The sequence below is a fragment of the Tachypleus tridentatus genome, chromosome 13, assembly GCF_004210375.1.
Source record: "Tachypleus tridentatus isolate NWPU-2018 chromosome 13, ASM421037v1, whole genome shotgun sequence".
Classification (NCBI taxonomy): Eukaryota; Metazoa; Arthropoda; class Merostomata; order Xiphosura; family Limulidae; genus Tachypleus; species Tachypleus tridentatus.
In genome coordinates, this window is record NC_134837.1 from 246,530,794 (window position 1) to 246,548,017 (window position 17,224).

Genomic DNA, 17,224 nt, shown 5'->3' on the forward strand with positions numbered 1-17,224 from the left:
TGAAGAAAACATACTTAGGCTATAAATTATTCTGAATGTTAGGTAATTTTCTGCTATTTACTTTATAATGAGCTTACACGTTATTTTGTAAAATTATAATTATAAAAATACAAAAGGACAGATTTTTTAAAATGTGAATGGCTCTGTTTTCTTTTCTAAAACTAAACAGCTGAACATTACACCAAAAACCTAAAGCACACTATTAAAATGTTTAGCTTATCATAGGATAGTTTTATAAAAAAAACACTTAATGTAACTATTTACAAAATGATGTATAATAAAAAATTTACATAGATTAAGGTTTAAAATAGAAATTCTAGCGAACATAAACATAGAACGCCTATTAACACATTTATTTGAGCTACTTTATTCCTTTTTTCATTTTATCAAAAAGAAAAAAATGAAAGCAGGTTTAAGAACATAAAGGTCACAATATTTAATGCTGATTAGTATTGTTTAAATCAATACTTTACTATATCACATAGTTCGTATGAGTTTACTTAATAATACTTGCATTACGAAATATGTCACGTGCAGTATTTTTCAGTTATTTCAAAAATGACTGTTTTCATGAACATTTCTTAGAGTATAGCTAAAAATATGTTCATCATTACTTTGGATATCCTCGCTATTAGTGACATTTCTGATCGTTCTAGTTGTCATTCACAATAAAATATAAGTAATTATGCCGCTATATGTATAATGACATTTTATCTTTAGATTGACAAAATCAATGATAACGTTTAGGAAAGACCATTAAGTGTCATTTTGATTACGAATAATTACAGCTGGAAGATGGTTAGGCTTTGTTAAAGGCGTAGCGCAAGGCTAATACTAAAATTAGTTTTACTGATAAGCTAGTAATTAACTATATTTTAAAATAGTAATATGTTTTTAACGGTCACCACTGACTTACATACAGAACTTTTGCATATATAGTATTCCCTCCACTTCCCCTATGGTTCAATGGTAAATTTGAGAGCTTATAGCGCTGAAATTTCACACTACATATATCCTTAAAATAAACAGAGCACTAGTAATTAGCAGTTAATACGTTATACATGTTAATGTTTTGTTTTTGCCTGTTTTGTTGAATTTCGCGTAAACCTGCTTGAGGTCTTGTCGCCTCTAATGTTGATGTGATGATAGGAGAGAGGGAAGGCATATAGTCAATATCATCCATCATGAATTGCTGGGTTATCCTTTGCCAATGAACAGTGGGATAGAGCTATACGTTCTACCGCTTTTATGTACCTCTGAAATGGTGAGCATAACGTAGACGACATTCGAACCCACCACATACAGACTGCGAGTCAAACACTTTACCCATCAACCCATGCTTGGTCAGCTTATCAGTTATGATCATAAAGAGCTCCAGATATATTTTTATACATAAAAATGAGGAGCAATATATGTTTTAATGTTTTAAGATTGATGATGAAAGAAAGTATAGAGATTCTATTAAATACATTTAACACTTGCGCAACGAAAAACATTTTCTTTGTTTTTCCGAAGGTTTCTAGTGATTCAGTATTAATAACTTAATTATACAGAAAGTGATCTCAGTAAATCTCTATATGTTGTTATTATAAATTTCTTATAATAATATTTTTTTTTGCAGGCCTGGCATGGCTAATTGGCGAAGGCTTTCGACTCGTAATCTGAGAGTCGCAGTATCGAATCCACGTCACACCAAACAGACTCACCATTTCAGCCGTGGAAGCTGATAAAAGGCAAATAGCCAAAACCGAAATTTCGTATTTGTGTTCATCACCATCTTACCTCAACGAACCTGACACCTACCTAGTCCTAGCTGTAACTGTAATATTACCATAATTTTATACAGTAAAACAGTCTTCTATGCAATATTTATAGAAATTTAGAATACACTTTAAAACCAATGAATAACCCATCTTGTAAAAAATAAACAAACACCTATTAAGAAAACAAAAGTATCGCTAAATAAAATGAAGCCATGTCAAACTGACTATTGAACTTAAGGAACCAAAGAAGGCAAGGAATAGAAGAGGACATATAACTTGATCGGCTAATGTCACATTGTAGACCAAGCCGTATTGATTTTACATGGAGAATAAACTTTTTATATTAATGGCTTTCTCACTAGTAACACAAATAGCATCAGAATTTCCATTCGTGAAATATTAATCTACTGTAAAGTAGTCATAAAAGTAGTATTCTAAAGTTAACTAAAGGAAAAAATATTGATAAAAATGGAGATTCAATTCAATCACCAAGCTTTCAACAGACGAAGTGGGGAAGTCAGTAACGTAGTGGACAGCTTTTATAGACATCATGGTTACTATTATTTATAATATGCAATCTTTATAATAAGGCTAGCATTTTAAACTTGTTTGAATACTAATGCATTATAGCTTCAAATATTAATTTTTACTAGTCAATTTGAGTCTTATCTACTATATTAGACCAATAAAAGCTGGCTTGAAGAAACTGAGCTCGTCTCAGTTAACCAAATTTATACTTGAATAATCAAGATTAATCCCCCTTCCCCATTCCCACTGGCAAAGCGGTGTGTCTATGGACTTACAACCATGTTTCGATACTCGTGGTGGATAAAAGCATATGTAGCCCATTGTGTAGTTTTGTGATTTAAAGATGTAAAACTAAATTTGTTATTTGCTTTTAAATATTTCTACTTGTGACTTTATGAATAAAATAATTTGAATTATATGGAATGACAGCTAATTTTAGGTATAACTAATTTACTGTTGTGATCACAACCGAGTCCAAGCGATGAGATATGGGATTTGGGAACGTTTGGATCTCAGCACCAAAACCTTAGCCTTATTTGGTATATCAAAAATATCTTGTTTCTTCAGGCACGTACACGAAGTATCTTTAATGAGATATAACTGAACTTGAAATGAAAAAAAAAAAAACAGCTTGTGAAAACCATTACCTCTTGTTGAGGTTCATTTACTGTTTTAATATTTCCCTAATTAAAATATTTTATTACCTTAAAGCCTGTTTTCGCTGTTTGTGTCACTACTCTCCATATAATAATTTTAATCAGTCTATTTTTTTAAATATTCAGTTAAATCCATTTGTTAAAAGCAGCTTTATATTTGTCTTTTTGTTCTTTTCCAATTATGAATTTTATATTCTTGGAATGTGGCTCATTCACTGATATAATTATGTCCAAGTAAGAAAAAAAACTGTTGCACTTAATCTATAGTTGTTGCTCGTCTACATAAATGTTCATCATTCCACTTTCATTTCTTGAAATATTTTTTTACTTTTGTATATCATTCAATTTCTTAATCACAGTTTGCAGTCCTTCTTCTGAAAAACTACAATGTTATCAGAAAACATGACTGTCTTGAGTTTCTTTCACCAATCTTTACAGCATCTTTATCTTTTCCTATATTTTCTACACTGTTGCCTTAGAATATATATATGTATAAAAGCAACAGTAATAAAGAGCAATCCTGTTCGACTTCTTTCTCTACTCTTCCTTTGAGTGTAACACAGGTATTCTGATTATAACTGTCTGTTCCGTATACAGAAATATCACTATACACTAAGGTACTGAATACTTCTCCATCCACCAGTGACCCAGCAGTAAGTCTGACAGTTTATAATGCTAAATTCTTGGTTTCCACACTTGTGGTGGGCACAAGATAGATTGTGTAGTTTTGTGTTCAATAACAAACAAAATGAGTACTTGTATTTTATTCTTTTTTTTTTGGCAAAACGATGAACTACAGGGAAAGTTTCTTTCACACAAAATTGTTTATGTTTCATGTATTCTGAGATTTCAAAGTATCATCAATCTATTTTTTTATTTCAGGACAAAACCTTAGAAACAATAGATTAAGTATAATTATTATTCAATAATTTATGCTACAATTTTGTTTAAAGCAAAATTAATTGAGCGGTAATTATCCTTAATCTTTGCTTCTAGTGGAACAACTGAAAGAACGTTGATTATTGTTTTGATAAAAGTTGTTAATTAGTGTACATGTCAACTTGTACTATCGATCCTTTCATCCATGAATTGTATATAGGCATTTAACAACCCTGAAAACATTTTCAAATAAGATTTCTTCCATTACAAACAACACTGCAATAAATTATAAGTTTCATCCCATAAGTATGCCCATAGTAGTAGAAGTAATTTCATCATATTAATAGGAATACTTTACTTGGTGTTAGAGAACACTAGGATTTAGAGGTTTTATAGATGAATAGGTCACACTGGTTTTCAAAAAGGAAATTTGACATTCGCCTTGTGTCCCATACATCTATGAAAGAAATGATTAATGAAGATATTCGTTCAAGCAGCATTGTTCTGAATACTTCTAATAAACTGTGTGTGAAGCCACAACTGTATTTGGGTTGCAAAATAGCATAAATAGTTTTCACTTGAAGCGACTTCCGTTTTACTTAAACAAAAGTTTTCAACATTATTTTTAAAATCTTCTATCTTAAAATCGTACCAACCAAAAGTTTTAATTTCTAAAACATTATTACAATACTCATGATTTTAAAATTGTATATGTAAAAAACATTTTTTCTCTACAAGTGAGTTTACTCCTCATCTCGGACTCATGATTTTAAATTTGTATTAATTAATGATCATAATACTTGAAATTTATTCTTTTTTCTCAGCTACCATATATGGCAATAGTGTTTTCATGATGTAATTTATCTGTTTAAAAAAATATATAAATAAAAACGAGCAGTTTTTACATATATATTTCTCTACAAGTGGGTTTTCTCGACATCACTGATTTTCTGTCCAAAAGGACCCCGGATGGTCATGTGAATAGGGTGCTCGACTAGTGATCAGAGGGTCGAGGGTATGAATTACAGTCTTACTCATTAGCAAAAGTCTGTTGGTTTGTTTGTCTTTTGAATTTCGCACAAAGCTACTCGATGGCTATCTGTGCTAGCCGTCCCTATTTTAGCAGTGTAAGACTAGAGATAAGGCAGCTAGTCATCACCATTCACAGCCAACTCTTGGGCTACTCTTTTACCGACGAATAGTGGGATTGACCGTCACATTATAACGCCCCCACGGCTGAAAGGGCGAGCATGTTTGGCGCGATGAGGATGCGAACTCGCGACCCTCAGATTACGAGTCGCACGCTTTAACACGTTTGGCCATGCCGGGTCCATTAGCAAAAGAGTAGCTGAAAAGTTAGTGGTGGGTGGTGATGAATAGCTGACTTCCGTCAAGTCTTACACTGTTAAATTAGCGACGTCTAAAACAGATAACTCCGTGTAGATTTGCACGAATTCAAAATATAAACTAATTTTTTTTATAATTTTCTAAGTAAAATAAATTTAATTTTGTGCTATTTTTATCCATATCTTTTACAAAGAAAGGCTAGTTTATTTATATTATTTTTAAATATGTTTTCGGGACCCGGCATGGCCAGGTGGGATAAAGCGTTTGACTCGTAATCTGAGAGTCGCGGGTTCGAATCCCCGTCGCATCAAATATGCTCGCCACTTCAGCCGTGTGGGCGTTATAATGTGACGGTCAATCTCACTATTCGTTGGTAAAAGAATAGCTCAAGAGTTGACGGTGGGTGGTGATGACTAGCTGCCTTCCCTCTAGTCTTACACTGCTAAATTAGGGAGAGCTAGCGAAGATAGCCCTTGTGTAGCTTTGGGCAAAATTAAAAAAATTCAGAACAAAATGCATGAAAATTACTCAAACTGAGGGATATTGGTATTATGGCCTTGATTCTTATATTAAGAATCAGACAGGAAGTATGTCCTTGTACATTATCTGTTTATGTTTTTTTTGTGTTCTGTAAAACATTTAATATCCTAAAATTTCTTCCAATCGCAATTCCACTCGTGATCAGTTTGACGGTATAAATAAAAATACGTAAAAAATAAAATAAGAAACAAAGTTTCGATTACTTGTCAGGAAAAAAAAATTATAGATGGCAATGTGAAAGCAAACCGGAACCGGTTACCCTTAAAAGTTGTTTGATTTTAATTACGAATTTTCTATAATTCAGTAACGCATATTTCAATTTGTTATCACGTAACGATTTTTCAAAAACCAATTATTATTTTGTTTACCACAATGAATGTTTTTTTATTATTACATTTAAATTATAGAACGATCGATAAGGCTCTCCGGTCGCGATTGGTATGGAGAAATCTATAACCAGATGTCAGTATTTTAAGAATAATAACATGTGATCCGATTTCAATGAAAATACTTCACTTATGTAAAGGTAGATATAACGTTTTGTAAAATAATTGTACGTAATGGAGAAAAAAATGGATATAATTTTATAATTCCACGTACAACAATTATTGTAGAATGTGTAAATCATCGCAGGCCTCCGTTATTAGAATAATCATGACACTCGAAATAGATATTGCGATGCAGTATAATATTTATCGCTTTTGAGAAAAGTATGTAACACTTATTTCCAACGCAAAATATTACAGCAGTCAGATTATGAAAAACGTGCTCATATCGGAGATTTAAAAATTCCAAGAAGGAGGATAACATTTGTATTTGTAGTTAATGAAACAAAGAAATGTGGCTCAACTTGGGGAACTAGGGCCATACACAATGCCTTTCTCGGCAATAGTTTCTCTTAACAGTCTTATTTATTAAATACACTTCCGGCCAAAATCTTAAGGCCAAACAACATAAAGAAAAAAATATGCATTTTGCGTTTTTAGACTCAATCACTTATTTGAGTAGAGCTTCAAAAGATGAAAATAAGAAAAGGGAAAATAAAAATCAAAATCAAAATCTTCTTTTAGCATTTAATAGGAAAAATGTGGACATTACGAAATTAGCCTAAATACTAGCTGGTCAAAAGTTTAAGACCATACAAAAAGAAGTCCTAAACAGGGTAAGAAATTCCCAACAAGAGGTCTCAGTAGTCAGTTGCACGGCCGTCATTGCGAATAACTTCAAACATTTGCTTTGTCATGGTCGATATAAGTGTTTGCAGAAGGCTGGCTGGAATGTTATTCCAAGTGGTGAAGATGGCTTCACCCAGATCATGCACTATTTGGAATTGACGTCCATTTCTATAGACTTCCCTAGCCATCCACCCCAAACATTTTCAATGGGGATCAGTTCGGGTGAACACGCTGGATGATCCAAAAGAATCACGTCATTCGCCATGAAAAAGTCCTTTGTCTTTCTGGCATTATGTATTGCAGCATTGTACTACTTAAAGATCCAGTCATTTTTACACAAGCGAGGGCCTTCAGTCAGTAAGGATGCTCTCTCCAACATGTCAATATAGCCAGCTACTGTTTGACGTCCCTGTATAACCTGAAGCTCCATCGTTTTACAGAAGGAGAAAGCACCTCAGATGATGATGAAACCTCCTCCACTGTGTTGTGTGAAAATGTTTCAAGTGGGATATTCTTATCATGCCAGTAACGTTGGAAGCCATGTGAACCATCCAGGTTAAATTGTTTCTCATCAGGGAACAAAACCTTCGTCCACTTTTCTACATCCCATGTTTGGTGCTTCTCAGCAATGTTTATCCGAACTGTTTCGTGATGTGGAAGGATGCGTGGCCTTTGAAGACCTTTACAGTTTTTAAAGCCTTTCTCTTGTAGATGCTGTCTTATTGTTCTTGAGCTGCATTCTGCGTCCGTAAGGGCCTTAATCTGGTTCGACAATCGGCTGATGTCTTGCCAGACAACCCGTCGAATCATTCTGCTCAACGCTGGCGAAATTTCCTTGGGTCGACCACTCGAAATTCTTGTTCTGTTTCCCACAGGGTCTTTTACGAAATTTGCAACAGGAGATATACTACGCCCAATCTCATCAGCGATGGCACGTTGAGTGAGACCTTGCTTTTGCAGTTCGACAATTCTGACACGTTTAAACTCTGTCAACATTTTAGTCTTTGCCATGTTTTACCCAATATAACACACGAGATATCAGTGGGAGATGTTCAGAACGCTAATGCTTGAACACAAATGACTAAATTTCGTTACCTGTTACCGATTAACTCTTCGTTTTAGTATAGTCTTAAACTTTTGACCAGCTAGTATTTAGGCTAATTTCATAGTGTTCACATTTTGCCTATTAAATGCTAAAAACTTTTTTATTTTTATTTTTCCTTTTCTTATTTTCATCTTTCGAAGCTCTACTCAAATATGTGGTTGAGTCTAACAATGCAAAATGCGTATTTTTTCTTTATGTTCTTTGGCCTTAAGATTTTGGCCGGCAGTGTATGTGTATGCTGAAGAGTTTGTAATATGTTCCATCATATTGCTCTTATTTAAATGTGTTATATCTAAACTTCCAAGTGAATATGAAAAGTCACTGGGTGCAAATGTTGTTTTTCATAGTTCGAATGCTAAAAACTAACGTTTTCTTTAGATGATAACGCTAATGGTGAGAATGGTATTATTTTAGGAACGAACTAAAGTATATTCCATGCATTGTATTGTTATACTACCTGACAACTGGCACAGCGAAAGTGACTGAACAGGCATTTTTTTCCACACAGCTTGTGCCAAACGATATTTACCATATTGAGCAGCAGTAATTTCAGGTAGAGTAAACTTTTATAGGTTTGACATGTTAATGATCGTCAACACTTTAATATAACAGGGCTATTCAAGTCTCAATTTTATGACACACGTGTAAAATATACATATAGAGCTTTTATCTTTAAATTTCATAACTGTTATATAGAACAAAATTCTGTTTATACTTTGGCAATGGCCATAATATACTGGCTTTTATGTGTAAACTCCAAAAGTGTTTGTATAATGAAAAAAATTCTCTTTACTATTCTTGTTTTCTGCAAGCGTGTACAATACTGTGTAAAAGTGTTAGGACAAAGTCAAAAATTATATTTTAGGCTAGTTTAGAAACAGTGGAAGGCAAATCACAGGGAAACACGAAAATGTTATTAATCTTCACATTTGGTACAACAGAAACTCAGTAGAAGTGTATTTTTTCAGTAAAAAGTTAATATTTTGTTTTTTTTCCTCCTCTTTCTTTAATAATAACAGACGGTATTTCGGCATTACTGTAACATATTTAATCAAATTGTCCTTTGGGATTATATTCCATATGTCTCTAATACACTCCTATATAGATTCTTTGCAAGTAACTTTTGTTTACTAAATCCCAAATCTGCTCAACTGGTTTTAGATTGGGCCTTTTGAGGGTCATTGCATCATTTTAATGTCTAGAACAGATTCTTTTTTAGGTAAGTAGTTTCTATATAAGTTTTTGTTTTGGTGTCTGAGGTCATTATCATCTTGGTAGTAGATTTCTTTATCAATAATACGCAAACCACTAGGTATAAAATGACGGATCGTTATCTGATAGTACTTGCGCTGGTCCATTATTCCATATATTTTGCAAATGTCGTTTGTCATCTCAGCAGAATAACACCTCTAAACCATCACACTACCTTCACAACATCTATTTGGACTGTATGATATATGAATCAATAATTAATTAAATGTTTTAAGTTTTTCTTGTTTCTTTTTTTACAAGTAGAATATTTTCGCTCATATCCTTGTTATTTCTTGACTGATTTGAGATATAGTTACAGTTTTGGCCTCATTAGGTCAAACATTTCAGACGATATATATTTTGCTCTAGTCCTGCCTGATATAATTTCAATTTGAGGGTAGGCTGATAGATAACTTAATGAATAATAAAATCGATTAGGGTTTTCGGTAGGCCTGCCATCGGTATTGCCGATGCACAAAAATATAGCAAATATAAAAGGAAAAAAAGAAAGAAAAAAGGTTCTCATAGATTACTCTGATCTTGTTTAAACGAGTTTCTTGTGCTGCTATTGAGGATTCCTTCTTGTTTTCCCTGTAAAGTTCAGTTCTGATATATTTCTTATAAAGTGTAGTCTCTCTCTATCTCTCTGTGGACTTAATATGATAGTGAGGATGAACCATCGTTACGAGAGTGGTATTGCTTGTGTAATCCAGAAGCAAGACTGGTGAAGTGTTGTTCACACAAAGCATCAGTAATATAGCTCCAGAATAGCATATAGATCACGATCTCACAAGTCCACCTTCTTTTCACAATGGTGCTCAGGTCATCGATTATACTCCGATGCATGGATCAATGAGCAAAGATGAGGTGAGAATAATATCTGCATACTACGGATGAGCTTAAATGCAGTTTTCTGCTTTATTTTGTGTAATCAACCGAAATTATTATGGTAATAAGAAACATTACATAGAATAGTAGCTAAGACGTCTACAAAAACAAACATTTGACGTTTTGTTACAACACAAACGTTTCGCACAATAATGACATTTTTGAAAACAATGACATTCTGCTTCTATGGTTTGATATGGTTTGATTTTATGACAAATACATAAAATTAAAAAGTGATTTGGAGATAAGAATGAAATAAAACAAACCTCTAGTTTGCTTACATCAACGCATTTTTGTATTTACGATTTTCTCAAATATTATTTCGTTTCCACGCTGAGAACGTAGCATAAGAATTTTTAACCTTTCGAATCCACTTAAACTACTTGACTTTTACAAACTTAAATTATTAACAGTATGTTTGTTTGGAATTTCGCGCAAAGCTTCACGAGGGTTATCTGTGCTAGCAGTCACTAATTTAGAAGTGTAAGAGCAGAGGGAATGCAGCTAGTCATCACTACCCACCGCCAACTCTTGAGCTACTCTTTTATCAACGAATAGTGGGATTAACTGCTATTTTATAACGCCCCCACGGCTGAAAGGATGAGCGTGTTTGGTGTAACGGGGATTAGAACCCGCGACACTCAGATTACGAGTTGAGCACCCTCGCCAATCGACTATGGCGGGCCACTTAGCTAACAAAGAACTTGACGAACTACAACACCTATATCATACTAGTTATTACTTTCGGGATTACTTGAAATTTTTACAAACATTTTATGAAAAATTCTGGAAACATCAGATAAATGCGTAATTCTTTTCAAACTTTCAGTACTGGTGTAGTGTAGAGAGCTTAAATGAATCTAAATCTACGTGATTTAGAATAGTATAAATTTGAGCACTTAGTTAACTTCAAAACAAAAGTGCAAATAGAATTTACGGGTGATTGGAGTGAAATGATTGAAATCTGATGTTTGTATAACCATTTGAAAAGGTTCGTTAGACTACAGTGCAGCAACATGTTTTTATTATTCTTAGCTATTGAACTTAAATTTTCTTTCATTATTTTGAGAGTGTGGTGCGAAAGGTATGCAGATTTCTAGTGAAAACAAGAGACAAAGGAAAGTATTATCAATACTTGAAGACAGTAGTTAGACATTTAAATTTGTTGTATTAATGTGTAAAAGTGTTTGAGCATTGTCTGCATTAGATTCCAGGCTACCTGGAATAATGGAAGGTAAATCACATGTGACACATCAGTATTTTAATTCATCTTCATGTTTAATACAACAGAAAGTCAGTGGACGTGCTTGAGTTCAGTAAATAGTTATTATTTTATGAGCATTATTTTCCAGTCATAACTTAAGACAGTTTTTCATACATTGTTGCAACATTCTTAATGAAAGTGCTTTTGGGGATTTTATTCCAAATGTATCTACTACACGCTCATAAAGTTTCTTTGGAAGTAGCTTTGATTTATCATTTCCCAGATCTGTTCAACTGGATTGAGATCGGGACTCTGTAGAGCCATTGCTTTATTTGAATGACTCCAGCAGTTGTTTTTTGTTAGCTTCGTGGCTTGGCTATGTGGTTAAGATGTTTGACTTGCAGTTTAAGGGTTGCGGGTTCGAATCGCTGTCTCACTAAATATGCTCGCTCTTTCGTAAGTGTGGGCGTTATAATATTATAGTCAATCCCACAATTCGTTGGTTAAAGAGTAGCTCAAGAGTTTGCAATGGATGATGAGAACTCGCTGCCTTTTCTCTAGTCTTTGCTAATTAAGAGACAGTTAGCGTAGATAACCCTCGTGTAGCTTTGTGCGAAATTGATAACAAGCAAACTAATCTTTGCTAAGTAATTTTCTATAGATTGAAGGAGTATTTGGGGTCATTATCTTCTTGATAGTAAGATCCTTTAACAATAATACATAAACCATTATTTAACTATTTTCTTAAGTATATGAACGGATCAGTATCTGATGGCACTTGCTCTCGCCCATTTTTTCATCTGTTTGGAAATATCTCCTTACGCCGGAAAAATACAATCCCAAACCATCACACTACCTTCTCCATACTTCGTGGTAGGTGCTATGCATTGTGGTATTTTTCACTATTCTTCCACTGTACCAAATATTTCAAGCTTGTACTCATCTGTCCACAACTCCTTTTACAGTCAAGTTCTTGTACATTTTTTGAAGATTTCAGTCTCTTGACTCAATATTCTCATGTCCTCTCACTGACGACTTCATCAAAATGAATGAAATATGACTATTAAAAATTAAATACATTACAAGTATAGGAATAAAATGAGTTTCAATCAATTAATGATGCACAACTGAGATTGTTTCCTTCAAAGAAACCTTTAGAACTTTAGAACAAATCGCCATAGCTAAAATAGATAAACGTTTCCTTATAATTCTCTACAGTCTAAGACTCTAAGTAAAGCAAACATTCAACTGAATGTTTAGTTATCAGTCTCTAAATAGTCTAGCTAGCAGAAATAAATATATCATCATTAGACACAAAGACGACGGCTGATTATGATAAAAATAAAGCATAATTACATAGAGGGGTACAATAATGAATTACTTTATTTCAATTGAAAATGATAATTAAACACTTTGTTATTTTATAGTTCTTTAAACACTCAATAAATTATTTAACTAACTACCTAAGTATATGAAATATTCACCACTGTGAACCAAGAGAGGTGAGACGAACTAAATGTCAAGTGGAAAGAAAGTTTATATATTTATAAAGCACCATGACACAGTACACCATAGCTAAAAACAACAACATATTTATTAAGGGATGCAAACTATAAATAGAAGTTTTATTTATATGAAATGTCGTGGAAATAAAGAAACATGCGAAACGTACGGAAATAACTTCTGAACGTTTATTCAAATATGAAAATGAAATAGAATCACTTTATCGTCGCAATTTACGAGTATTACAAGTGTTTTGTTTTTCCAATTTAATATTAAAAGCATCATAACAAAACTGTTGATATTTAAATAGAACGAAAAGGAAACTTTTAATGAATAAGAACCAAAGAAAGACAAGAACAACATTATTTTATGGTCAGCTTTTGCTTTTTTTACAATAATTATGGAATCGCAGATTGAAAAAGATATTGGATATGAAGAATGTTCACCTTTTCCCTATTAAATGCTAAAAAAGTTTTTTTATTTTTATTTTCCATTTTCTTATTTTCATCTTTCAAAACTCTACTCAAATATGTGATTGAGTCTAACAACGTAAAATGCATATTTTTTCTTTATGTTCATTGGCCTTAAGATTTTGGTCAGCAGTGTATGTGTGTTTAATTTGTTAACTAAAGTTGCAACAATGCATTGTTTCGTAATTTTCAATTTCTCGTTATGGTCAGGTGGTTAAGGTACTCAATTCGTAAACTGAGGGTCGCGGGTTCAAATCACCGTAACACCAAAAATGCTCGTCATTTCAGTCGTGGGGGCGTTATATTGTGACGGTCCATCCCATTATTTGTTGGTAAAAGAGTAACCCAAGAGTTGATAGTGGGTGACTATGACTAGCTGCCTTCCCTTTAGTCCTACACTGCTAAAGTATGGGCTGCTAGTGCAGATATCTCTTGAGTAGTTTTGCGCGAATTTCGAAACATATCAAACCAAACCTAACTTTCAAACAAGGGTAAAAATTTACATTACTTATGACATGATGAAATAAAAGTTGAAGACACATGTTACTTTGTTATACATATGTAAGAGCAAGTATTAAAAATGTGTAGTTATTAAAATGAATATTTATATATAAATTTATCTCTGAATTATTTTTTTGATTTCATGTTCTTCACTGTTTAATGCTACTCATAGCAATACAAATATATTTTGTAGATAAAATTAAATTAATCTTAATTGTAATTGGAGAATTTTCACATCTGCTTAAATATTATCGTAAATGTTATCCCATTTGCTATATGAGAATAAGGCTGAGCAGAATTAATGAATTACCCATACATATAATGTAGAAACGTATTATAATGTAAAAATAATTTAGGAAGCCGATCACTTTATACAACTCTAAGACCTTCATTATATTAGTTAATATAGCAATTCATATAAATGCTGTTAAAGTTAACAATATCTCGAAGAAAATATACATATCTAGAAAGGAGATAGTTACAAGTTATCGTAATTTTAATATAACAACTTTTGTTTTGCTTTTGATTGCTTTAACTAAGCTCAAAGTAGCACAACGGGCTATTTGGGCTCTGTTCATTATAGGTATCGAAACCCAGTTTCTAGCGTTGTAACTTCGTAAACACACTGCTGTGTCACTAAGGAGGAATTTTAAGTTAAAAGCTAGATTTCTATATACCACTTGCCTATTTTTCCTTAAAGGTTACTGTTAATAATGATAAGAACGATGGTCACTAATTAATATTACATGTATTGCAGGACAATTATTTCAAGGTGTGAAACAGTTTACGTGGGATTCTGCATTAATACTTATAGATGTGTGGCCTGTATGTTGTGGAATATTCTATGCTGACTGAGTGAATCAATTTAAACACCAGAAAAGTGGTAATGACATTCTCATAAATTTTACAGTTTTAATTTTTTTCTGATTCAAACAAAAAAGTTAAAATAAATAAGATTTAAAAAATTGATGAATGATGTCGTTAGTGAAAACTTCAAATGGATTAGGATCCAAGAAGATTCTTCTGGATATTTTTACTCGGTTTTATTTAAATATTTCTTACCATACATTAATGCTTAATGTTTTGATAAAAATAAAAATCACTCAAAATTTAAGTAAGTTGATTTTAGAAATGTGTTTACGTAAAGTACGCGATGGCTTTGAAGTTCTATAGCGTATTTAATGGCTTTTTCTTGTTCTTCATATTGATAAAGTTATAATTTTTATTTTTTGAGAAATAAACTGTGGTGAAAAATCTTTATATCTCAAAACCACTCTTTCCTATGAAATATAGATGCTTTTGTAATACGTGTTGATTAAATTTTATATTCGTGAGGTTTTGTATCAAAGTTTTTGCTGTTTTACTATTTTCATTATAATATAACATTTTTTTATGGAACAAAAACAATTCACATGCTCCTTTGATATGTTTGTTTTCTTTTTCACTATATAAAGTAAGAGAAACTGTGAACAAAAATTAAAATAATTGATTATTCCACAATTCTTAACAAAAGTTCATGTTTTGAAAGAATAACAACTGTATTTTTATGAAAGTTATACATACATGCTTGTGTGAGCAACTATTCAATATCTGATATTTTTAATTAACTTATATATAGATATTAACTTTTATTAAAAACTCAAATAAAGTTTAACGGGTAGGTTAAAACGTTGTCACATTTCATAAAATTTAGAAATAATTAATATTCTAAGTGGGAAATGTGTTTAATGTATAAATATATTAATTTGAAATTGTTGTAACTTTGTGTATTGAAACTAATTTCTGCTGGAATGCTACTTATATCAGTCTTTTGTAAACCTCTTCCTTCCTTCCTGTGGCTCACGCAATAAGTCTTATTTTCTTTTTTTATATTCATGATGGGCACATCAAAGATAGCCCATGATGTAGCTTTGTACTTAACAACAAATGAATAATTTTTTATGTATAATAAGTGTAACATTATTGGCACCTAATGTGGCAAATCGTCTTTTTATATTATTTGTAGAAATACAACGAAGGTTTCAGAATGGAATGAAAAATTGATTTGTTTAGAATTAAGCACAAGGCTACACAATGGGCTATTTGTGCTAAACCCACTACGGGTATCGAAACTCGGTTTCTAGTGGTATGAGTTCGCAGACATATCGCGGTGTCACTGGAAGGCGTGAAAAAACTGGAAATTGTTATTTTTTAAATTTACAAGAAAATCTCTTTTTTATAAAAAAACAAAAGTCTTTAATACTAGTAATAAATATTCAACATAATATATTACAGGTTCAAATATATTAAGATTTTGCAATAAGGACCATGACGCCGAATTTATTACGAAATTATTTAAAAATTAAAGGAATGACTTTATAAAATAATTTTTGTTACGAAAAGAGAAAGTCAACGTCTATCAGGAAGAAGATATCTTGATAAACAAGCTACAAATAGCTTGGAACATCAATGTACTTCACATTAATGAAATGAGAGACAATTTTTAAAACGTATGTCAACTCGTACGTATCGTCATGTTAACTGCAAAAAAATTACTTTATGGTATGAACTTAGGAGCTTTTCTAAACTCCTGTTTTCTTTATGTAATCGATATTATTCTTGTTACTAAATAAGTCTAAATAAAAAAAAAATGTTTTCATTCCAACATTGTATGAGGACTTTTATTTACTTGCTTCGCTTTTCCAAGTACCATTGATGAAGCCTAGTCTGTTGTAGTGGGATTAGCAAAGCAATAAAAATTTAGACCTACGCATAACCTTATTTTAATTAAAGCTCGTATTTTGTTAGAATAAAAGATAGATAGATATACTGATGTTTTGTTCTATTTTCATTTATATCGAACAAACTGAGATGTTAACAGGCGAAGAAACCGACAACCCTACACTTGAGACACTCAGTTGATTACTCACTTCTCATCCTTTGTAGCCATCAAAATTTGGGAGTGCTGATTTTTCCTCTTCTATCTCTTTAAGGCTGACTCAGTCTCTGTCATTCGTAACATTCCTCTTTTAATTCTGCATTCCTTTTCAGGAATCCTTGAGTAGGTGCCACTTTTATATAGGTTTTGCCTGGACAACTACATGTCTTTTATCAAGGAAAGACAGTCCCTGCATGAATTTCATCACTACAATGCACACTGGTCTCTTGGTAATTGTATAAGTAGTGGTTAAATCTTGCTAAGCATTACACTTTTGAGTATGGCACATTGATAAACGTTGAACCTTGTATAATGTATAATATTGTTTTCCAGTCTCATCAGTTTTTTTTACCAAATTTAATCTTGCATGCTGAATTATTGATATTTTATTGTACTTTTGAGAATAGAAACTGTCTTATTTTCATAAGTTTAAAATAAATAATCGTAGTATTTTAATAATCACAATTTTTTGTAAACATTGAAGGTTCCAACTTTAG